Genomic DNA, 9195 nt, shown 5'->3' with positions numbered 1-9195 from the left:
TGAAAAAAAATTAGCTATAGAATAATTTGACATAGGAAATACATGTATGTAAATGTAGGTATTTCTAGGGATGAAAAGAATTGGCAATGCTAAGCACTACTGAAGATGTGAGACAAGAGGAACTCTCAGTTAGTGCCAGCGGAGAGTCACACACCTAGGTATTTATTCAACCGATGTAAAACACATGTCCATACAAAACACAAAAGTTTATAGTAGCTGTCTGAAAAACCTAGAAGCAACCATGTTGTCCTTCAATAGGTGAATGGATGTGCAAACAGTGGTATATCCACACTACAGATTATACTATAGATTGATGAAAATAACAAGTAATTAACCCACACAACAACATTCAGTTCAGTTCAGTTCAGTCGCTCAGTCGTGTATGATTCTTTGTGACCCCATGAATCACAGCACGCCAGGCCTCCCTGTCCATCACCAACTCCCAGAATTCACTCAAACTCATGTCCATTGAGTCGGTGATGCCATCCAGCCATCTCATCCTCTGTCGTCCCCGTCTCCTCCTGCCCCCAATCCCTCCCAACATCAGGGTCTTTTCCAATGAGTCAACTCTTCGCATGAGGTGGCCAAAGTACTGGAGTTTCAGCTTCAGCATCAGTCCTTCCAATGAACACCCAGGACTGATCTCCTTTAGGATGGACTGGTTGGATATCCTTGCAGTCCAAGGGACTCTCAAGAGTCTTCTCCAACACCACAGTTCAAAAGCATCAATTCTTCAGCACTCAGCTTTCTTCACAGTCCAACTCTCACATCCATACATGACCACTGGAAAAACCATAGCCTTGACTAGACATGGATAAATCCTAAACATGCGCTGCTCTATGAAAGCAGCCAGTCTGGGAAGGCTACATAGTATTTGATTTCAGTTATATAACATTCTGGAGAAGGCAAAAGCACAGACAAAAAAAATAGATTAATGATGGCCAGAAGTGTATTGGGTGAGGCAGGAGACATGAGTAAGTGAAGCTCAGAGGATTTTGGAGGTAGTGAAACTATTCTGTATGATGCTGCAATGGTGAAAACATGACACTACACATTTTTCAAAACCACAGAAATTTAAAATACAAAGAGTGTACCATAATGCATGTAAAATAAGAAAAAAAATCAATCAAGAGGGTGAGATATCCCAGGATGGAATGCAGATTTTGACAAAAGAATCTAACTTTATTTCAAATGTATGGCATAACCTCACTGAAGTGGGTGGGGGAAAAGAGGTGCTGACCTATATAACTTCAGAAATGGCTGTACACTTTTAAAAACTACAGCAAAAGGAACTACCCCTAAGAGTGTACCTTAGTTGATAAAGTTTTTTCTCAGGAGAATACAAGTTTAAAAATTCTGAAAGCATTATACATGTGCACCTGGATTAGACAAGTAAATAAATAGATGACTGATGGTGGAAACCACGTTTCTTGCAGAGGAAGATTATGGCCAAGCATGTGGTGATTAGAATCAGTGATATCAGTAGGAAGTCAAGTTTAGCTTAATAAAGATACTCTATACATCCATGTACTCCTAGCTCTATCCACTGAGAGGGTCTAGAAGTAAAGAACACACCCAGTGTCCAGATCTTAGTTTAAAATATTATGTTCCAATAAAAGAAACAAAGGTTTCTTAGAGAAATGACTGGTTCTAGGACTGGGACAGGAAATATACAACAGGCAAGAAATATTACCATGTCAGAAAGTAAGTGTGAAGTCACTCAGTCATGTCCGACTCTTGCGACCCCGTGGACTGTAGCCTACAAGGCTCCTCTGTCCATGGGATTCTTCAAGCAAGAGTACTGGAGTGGGTTGCTATTTCCTTCTCCAGGGGATCTTCCCCACCCAGGGATCAAACCTAGGTCTCCTGCATTACAGGCAGACGCTTTACCCTCTGAGCCACCAAGGAAACCCAGGAAGCCAGAAAGTAAAGATGCACTCAAACAAACAAACCAACCAAAATGATGACTGTTTGTCAAAGGGAGAGAGAAGTAAAGAGCATTGAATAGCCAAAATGAGAATAATGTGAGTAACAAAATAAGTAACAGAAGACTGCATTTTAACTCAAAGTATGACAGTCATGATTGCATGCTGATATAAATAATTGGATAAATAAATAAATGAGGGGGAAGACAGGATATAAATCTCCCATACAGAAAAATTCCAAATAATTTATGCAAATATTTTCCCTTCAAGAAGACAGAACACAACTTCCCACACTTTAAGTACAGCAAAGGATAGAAAAGGGAGAAATAAAAAGTAACCCAACAAACATGACCTCAGCCAGCTGATGAAGATTAAAAGGTTAACATCAACAGTGATGAGTTACACTAATAATACACACCCTTGACATGTCAAGAAAAATAATTCAACTATGTGGTCTTGCTCCCCAAAATTCCATAACCACAAATAAATCATGATTAAAATATCAGGCAACCCCCAAAATAAAATAACATTCTACAAAATTCCTGACCCTGTACTCCTCAAAACTTCCAAGGTCATTAAATCCATGGAAAGTCTGAAAAACTGTCACAGTCCAGAGGACCCTAAGGAGACATGACAACTACACGTGATAACAAATATATCTTGAGTGGGATGCTGGAACATAAAGGGAAATTAGAGAACAATGAAAGAAATTAGAATAAAGTATAGAATTTCATTAATAATAGATGAGTATTTGTCAATTGTGATAAATGTGCCTAGGTGATATAAGATGTTCAGTTCAATTCATTTCAGTTACTCAGTCATGTCCGATTCTTTGCAACCCCATGGACTGCAGCACGCCAGGCCTTCCTGTCCATCACCAACTCCCAGAGTCTACTCAAACTCATGCCCATTGAGTTGGTGATGCCATCCAACCATCTCATCCTCTGTTGTCCCCTTCTCCTCCTGCCCTCAATCTTTCCCAGCATCAGGGTCTTTACAAATGAGTCAGCTCTTCGCATCAGGTGGCCAAAGTACTGCAGTTTCAGCTTCAACGTCAGTCCTTCCAATGAACACCCAGGACTGATTTCCTTTAGGATGGACTGGTTGGATCTCCTTGCAGTCCAAGGGACTCTCAAGAGTCTTCTCCAACACCACAGTTCAAAAGCATCAATTCTTTGGCGCTCAGCTTTCTTTATGGTCCAACTAAAGGGGGAAACTGAATGCAGGAGATCTAAGGACTTTTACTATATTTACATTTTTCTGTAAATATAAAACCTAAAGCTTATTCAAAAAAATGAAGACTGAATATAACATATTTATGTGTCCTCTTGCCAAGTTGCCATTTATAGATAGACACACGATACTTGCTAGTTTGCATACATCATCTTATGTAGTCTCTTAACAACTCTCTGGGCCAAGTATTACTCTAGCATTTTACAGAATAAAAATAAAGAATATATGAACTGTCTACAGCCATGCAGCCTAGAAGTGAGGCAAATGGAACTCAAACCTATGTTTTCCTGACTCCAGGGCCCACATTCTATTTAGTATACCATTTTGACTCCATAAGACAATTCTTAAAACTTCCAAAATGCCAAGGATTGGAAAGGCAAAAAGAAAAAATGTTTAACTCCATAATCCTGAAGAAGTAGCTCCAAAGGTATGACCTCCAGAGGAAAAGAGTCAACTGTGGCAAAGCCTTGGCCAAGTTATATGTGGTCATATTTACCAGACGCCTTACAAATGGCTGAGAAAAGATGAGAAGTGAAAGGCAAATAAGAAAAGGAAAGATAAACCCATCTGTATGCAGAGTTCCAAAGAATAGCAAGGAGAGGTAAGAAAGCCTTCTTAAGGGAACAATGCAAAAAAAAAAAAAAATAGAGGAAAACAACAGAATGGGAAAGACTAGAGATCTCTTCAAGAAAATTAGAGATACCAAGGGAACATTTCATGTAAAGATGGGCACAAGAAAGGACAGAAACGGAATGGACCTAACAGAAGCAGAAGATACTAAGAGGTGGCAAGAATACACAGAACTGCAGTGAGGGCCCCGGGGGAATAAAGGTTCCACTCTTGGTGTGGGAAAAAAGGGAACCCTTTTCCACTGTTGGTGGGAATGTAAATTGGTGCAGTTACTATGGAAAAACGGTATGGAGATTCCTCAAAAACCTAAAAATGGAGATACTATACGATCCAGCAACTCCACTCCTGGGTCTATATCCAGACAAAACCATAATTCAAAAAGATACATGCAACCCTATGTTCATAGCAGCACTATTTGCAATAACCAAGACACGGAAGCCACCTAAATGTCCATCAACATATTAATAGATAAAGAAGATGCAGTATATATGTACAGTGGACTACTACTCAGCCATAAAAAAACAGAATATAATTTTTCCATTTGCAGCAGCATGGATAAACCCATAGATTATCATACTAAGTGAAGTAAGTCAGAAAGAGAAAGACAGAAACCATATGGTATCACTTATATGTGGCATCTAAAATATCACACAAATGAGCTTACCTATGAAACACACTTACAGAGAACAAAATCATGGTTGCCAAGGGAGAGGGTGGGTAGAGGAGGGATAGAATGGGAATTGAGGTTAGCAGATTCAAACTGTTACATATAGAATGGATAAACAACAAGGTCCTACTGTGCAGCACAGCAAACCATACTCAGTGTCCTGTGATAAAGTGTAATGTAAAATATGGACAACAATGTATGTGTACACACACACACACACACATAAATATATATAGATATCTGAATCACTTTGCTTACAGCAGAAATTAATACAACATTATAAATCAACTATAGTTCAATAAAGTAAAAATTCTAAAAGGCTCCACTCTTATTCTTCTCCCACCCTTGGTGCCTTCTACTGGGCAAACCCAAACAAAAGCCAATTGAAGATGCAGCCGATATGGTTCTGCCACTTGGAGCTCACAGCAGGATAAACTAAAGGGGAAAATGGATCTGGAAGGGCAAAAGCAGCTCTTCAACATACAAAGGAAGCTGGTTAGTTATTCTAACCATACACAATTACAAATGATTCTAATCATGTTCAACTCAGGAAGATGTGTTCTCATTGCTGCCATTGTAGAGTTAGAAGCTGTCTCACTCCAACTTACAAAATAGATTATCTCTCCTATCTCCCTGGTCAGGAAATAAAAATGCTCTTTTAATGTACTATATATAGCCCTCTGATTCTAATTCAAGAGAACCTAAAATGACCGAAGTTTGATCACTGTTTAAATACCACTATAGAGGAGTCCATTCCAAAAGAAGGTCTAGCAATTGAAGGGAACTGATAAGAAGTAGTGTTTAGTAATTGATCAGTTCTTTCCAAGAGCAATAAAGATACTGTATTGAATCACTTGTACTTTCAGTATTTTACTAGGGAAAAAAATGGAAGAACAGCCATGCCCTGAGTCCTTGAAGGTTTAGCTCAGCTTCCTAAGTGGCACTAATGGTAAGAACCCGCCTATCAATGCAGGAGACAAAAGAGACACAGGTTCAATCCCTGGACCAGAAAGATCCCCTGGAGGAGGGCATGGGAATCCACTCTAGTATTCTTGCCTGGAGAATCCCCAGGGATGATGGAGCCTGGTGGGCTATAACCCATAGAGTTACAAAGAGTAGAACACGACTGAAGTGACTTAGCATGCAAGAACCAGTCTGCAATGTGAACACCATGCACTTATAAGTGTGTTTAGCCACCAGCCCAAAAACGCCCAACTCCTGGAGCACCATTTCCATCAAATGAGCACAGGGAGCAACATTTTCCTAAAACAAAAAGGAAACCTGGAGTGGTCCAAACTGCTGATCCTGACTCCAACGAAGTCATGCTTATCTAGAAGCACCATGACATCTTAGTCTTGGTAATTAAGCAAGCTTTCTTTAAAAGAAATAACCCAAATAGAAACTACTTTAAAGGGACTTCTTTTAAATAATCCAAACTAAAAAAGCGACTTCAAGAAAAAGGGATGCAAATAGCTAATTAGCTCCAGGTTGTCTATAGGCAGGAATATACATAGCCTCTTCTTCAACACAATTTGAAACTTCCAGAGAATAATGCCCAAGATTTTATTATTCTGGTTGAGTGACTTACAAAGCACCATAACATTACTGAGACACCCCAAGCTAAACGCTGATAATCATATTGATCTTCATGGCTTTAAATTCAATAAGAATGAGCTCTATTTTCCCCAGCATTGATATATTTAAGGATAAATCTCAAATGAAAAAGGCGTCTGAGCATGTGTGTGTGTGTGTACGCGTGCATGTATCAGGACAACCATTTATAACACTGATGCTAAGGGACATAGGGGTGAACTAACACTGAGTTTCAACTTCTGCATATACTGGGTTGGTCAAAAAGTTGATTCAGATTTTTCCATAAGATGTTATGGAAAAATCTGAATCAACTTTTTGGCTGACCCAATACCTTAATTCATTGTATCGTTTCCATAACTCTCTAAGGAAAATCTTTGCAGCTGAGGAACCCAAGCCAAGGAAGGTAATTTAACTGCTGAAGACCACACAGATACAAACAGCCAAACAATATTCACAGAGAAAACTCTTTCCAATGCACCACATTTTCTTCAGAAGTCATACTGTTCCCAGCTTTGTGCAGAGCATATAATCTCATTTTTTTCATCCTATATTAAACATCCAGGTAAAAAAAATTATGTCTGTATTTTCTACCAAAGAGCCACTGGTGACCTTTAATTTTCACTATATCTGAAGTCTTCCATATGTGGTCCTATGTAAAAGATGTCTTTTAGAATTTTATGTTGATTTAAGTTTACCATTAAAAATTGACATGTTACAGCCATCATAATATGCCTCCCTATGTTGACTGCCAGGAAAACCAGCACCAAAATTAATATTCAATCACAATAGCTCAATTAGCTTTTTGGTGGAGAATGTGTTTTTTCTTCTTTTTATGGTCGAGTGTTCATAGTATATATTTATTATATGTGTAATGACAGCTTAAATGGTAAAGAATCTGCCTGTAATGGGGGAGACCCAGGTTCAATCCCTCGATCGGGAAGATCTCCTAGAGAAGGAAATGGCTACCCACACCAGTATTCTTGCCTGGAGAACTCCATGGACAAAAGAGCCTGGCAGGCTACAATCCATGGGGTCGCAGAGAGTCAGACACAACTAAGTGACTAACAATGAATATGCAGACAGACCAAAGAGTTTTATGTGTGTGTGTATATATATATATATATATATATATGTATGTGTGTGTGTGTGTGTGTGTGTATAAAATCCAGGAAATACTATTTGATCCATGATATATCCATAGAGTAGGAACCCCTAATATGAAGAATATTACTACATAGTCTATCAAATATTGTTATAAATGAACATCCTTTACTTAATCTAAACTGATGCTTAGGTTTTTCTGAGCTTAGATTTACTCCCTGAAAAATAATAGTTGATCTGTTGTTAGATATGAATTCTTTTTTGTTTCAAGAGAAATGTTTCTTTGCATGTCCATCATTAGATGATAATAAACAGCTGAATAATAATAATGGTGTTAATAATTCATTTGATTATACAGACAGTGTCCCTCTAAGTGGAGAGGAAGGTCTCACATTTCTAAACCAAGCTGTTGCAATTCAGCAGGTGAATTAAATATTTAGCGGACTGCTTAATATTTCATTGTAGACAAATCATAGTGAGTTTTGCCCATCCTTGGGTACAAAAGCAGTGATCAAATGTCCCATGTATATATAGTTTAATTCATAAATCATTTTAAAAAGCATTGTAGTCAATAATATACAAGAAGGGAAGCTTGAAGGACCACAACATTGGATTATCATAAAGCAATTATAGCAGTTTGCTGATGGAAGCCTTTGTTATCCTCTCAGGAGAAAGGATCTGAGGACAGGTAGACTTCACTCTTGCTCTGTACATTTCTGAAATCAAGAGAAACTGTGTTTCCTGCGCCTGTTACAAAGGAAGTCAGTACTTTAGCCAAAATATTCTGGCTCCCTTGCTACTGCATAGCTTTCCCCTCTGCCTTCGCTGTACATATATTGCTGAAATCTATTTGGAAATGAAAGGCAGTTAATTCTCCAAGGATCCATGGGATTGTATTGCCTCTGGCTGTTCTCGCTTCCTTTCCCACATGGTACATTTCTGTCAGCTTTGAAAATCTCTCGTGATGGTAATTGGCAATTTACCCCATTAATGTTCCCCTTATATTTAAAGTGTTTTCCTCATTACCAGCTATTTCTTATTCTGTCCCTAATAATGGGGAAGAATAATCCATCTCTACCCGAGTTAGTAGGACTCAGGGAGGTTTACAAGGAATTGCTTATTAAACAATTATTAACTGTTTGGAAACCACACATGGGTTTGTGTTATTGCAACAGCCACTCATTTCAATACAAGCAGCTCCCTAAATATGCAGAAGCCACTTCTCTACAATAACAGTTTAACCACACGTCGACATTATGCAACCAGAATGATATAATGCTCTGGTTTAAGATACTATCATTTCCTCCTCTGAAGTCTCCTTTTAGTTCCTGCCCTCCATATCACAGCATGTGCTGAAAATTACTGCCCTCATTTATCCATTCAAAGCTGCACATTCACATCCCAGCTTGCAGACACAGCCCCACTCACTGCCTTGCCAACTGCATTACAACACTATTCAAACCACCCTCCTCTGTTTCAAATACTCTTTTCTACTTGTTAGTGCCTCTTTAATGGGCTGTTTTTTGGCTTTTCTGCCATTTTTATTTTCCTAATGTAGAGACTAACCAGAGAATGCTGAAATGGAGAGAGGAAGGAGGAAAAGCAAACTATGTGAAGCATGTTTGAAGAAGTGGTCTTAACTACCTCGATCTGAGATCAAAATCAGCCCTTCTAAGAGGACTGAGGATGGACAAGACTAGCTCCACCATCTCTGTTTCTTAAAATGGATTCCTCCAACGCTATCTCAAATGACTCCAGACACAACTGTGTCTACAGAATGGAAACTGAACTTTGGGGAAACTCAGTTTTTCTCATCTGTAAAATGAGAAATCTGAACTGAAAAAAAATTCAAGATTTCCTTTACTTTAGCCCAGAGATAAATCGACACACCTATGCTGCTGCTGCTAAGTTGCTTCAGTTGTGTCCGACTCTGTGCAACCCCAAGGATGGCAGCCCACCAGGCTCCCCATCCCTGGAATTCTCCAGGCAAGAACACTGGAGTGGGTTGCCATTTCCTTCTCCAATGCATGAAAGTGAAAAGTGAAA

This window comes from Bos mutus, chromosome 2, assembly GCF_027580195.1.
Source record: "Bos mutus isolate GX-2022 chromosome 2, NWIPB_WYAK_1.1, whole genome shotgun sequence".
NCBI classification, from domain to species: domain Eukaryota; kingdom Metazoa; phylum Chordata; class Mammalia; order Artiodactyla; family Bovidae; genus Bos; species Bos mutus.
Note: the sequence above shows the minus strand (reverse complement) of the source record.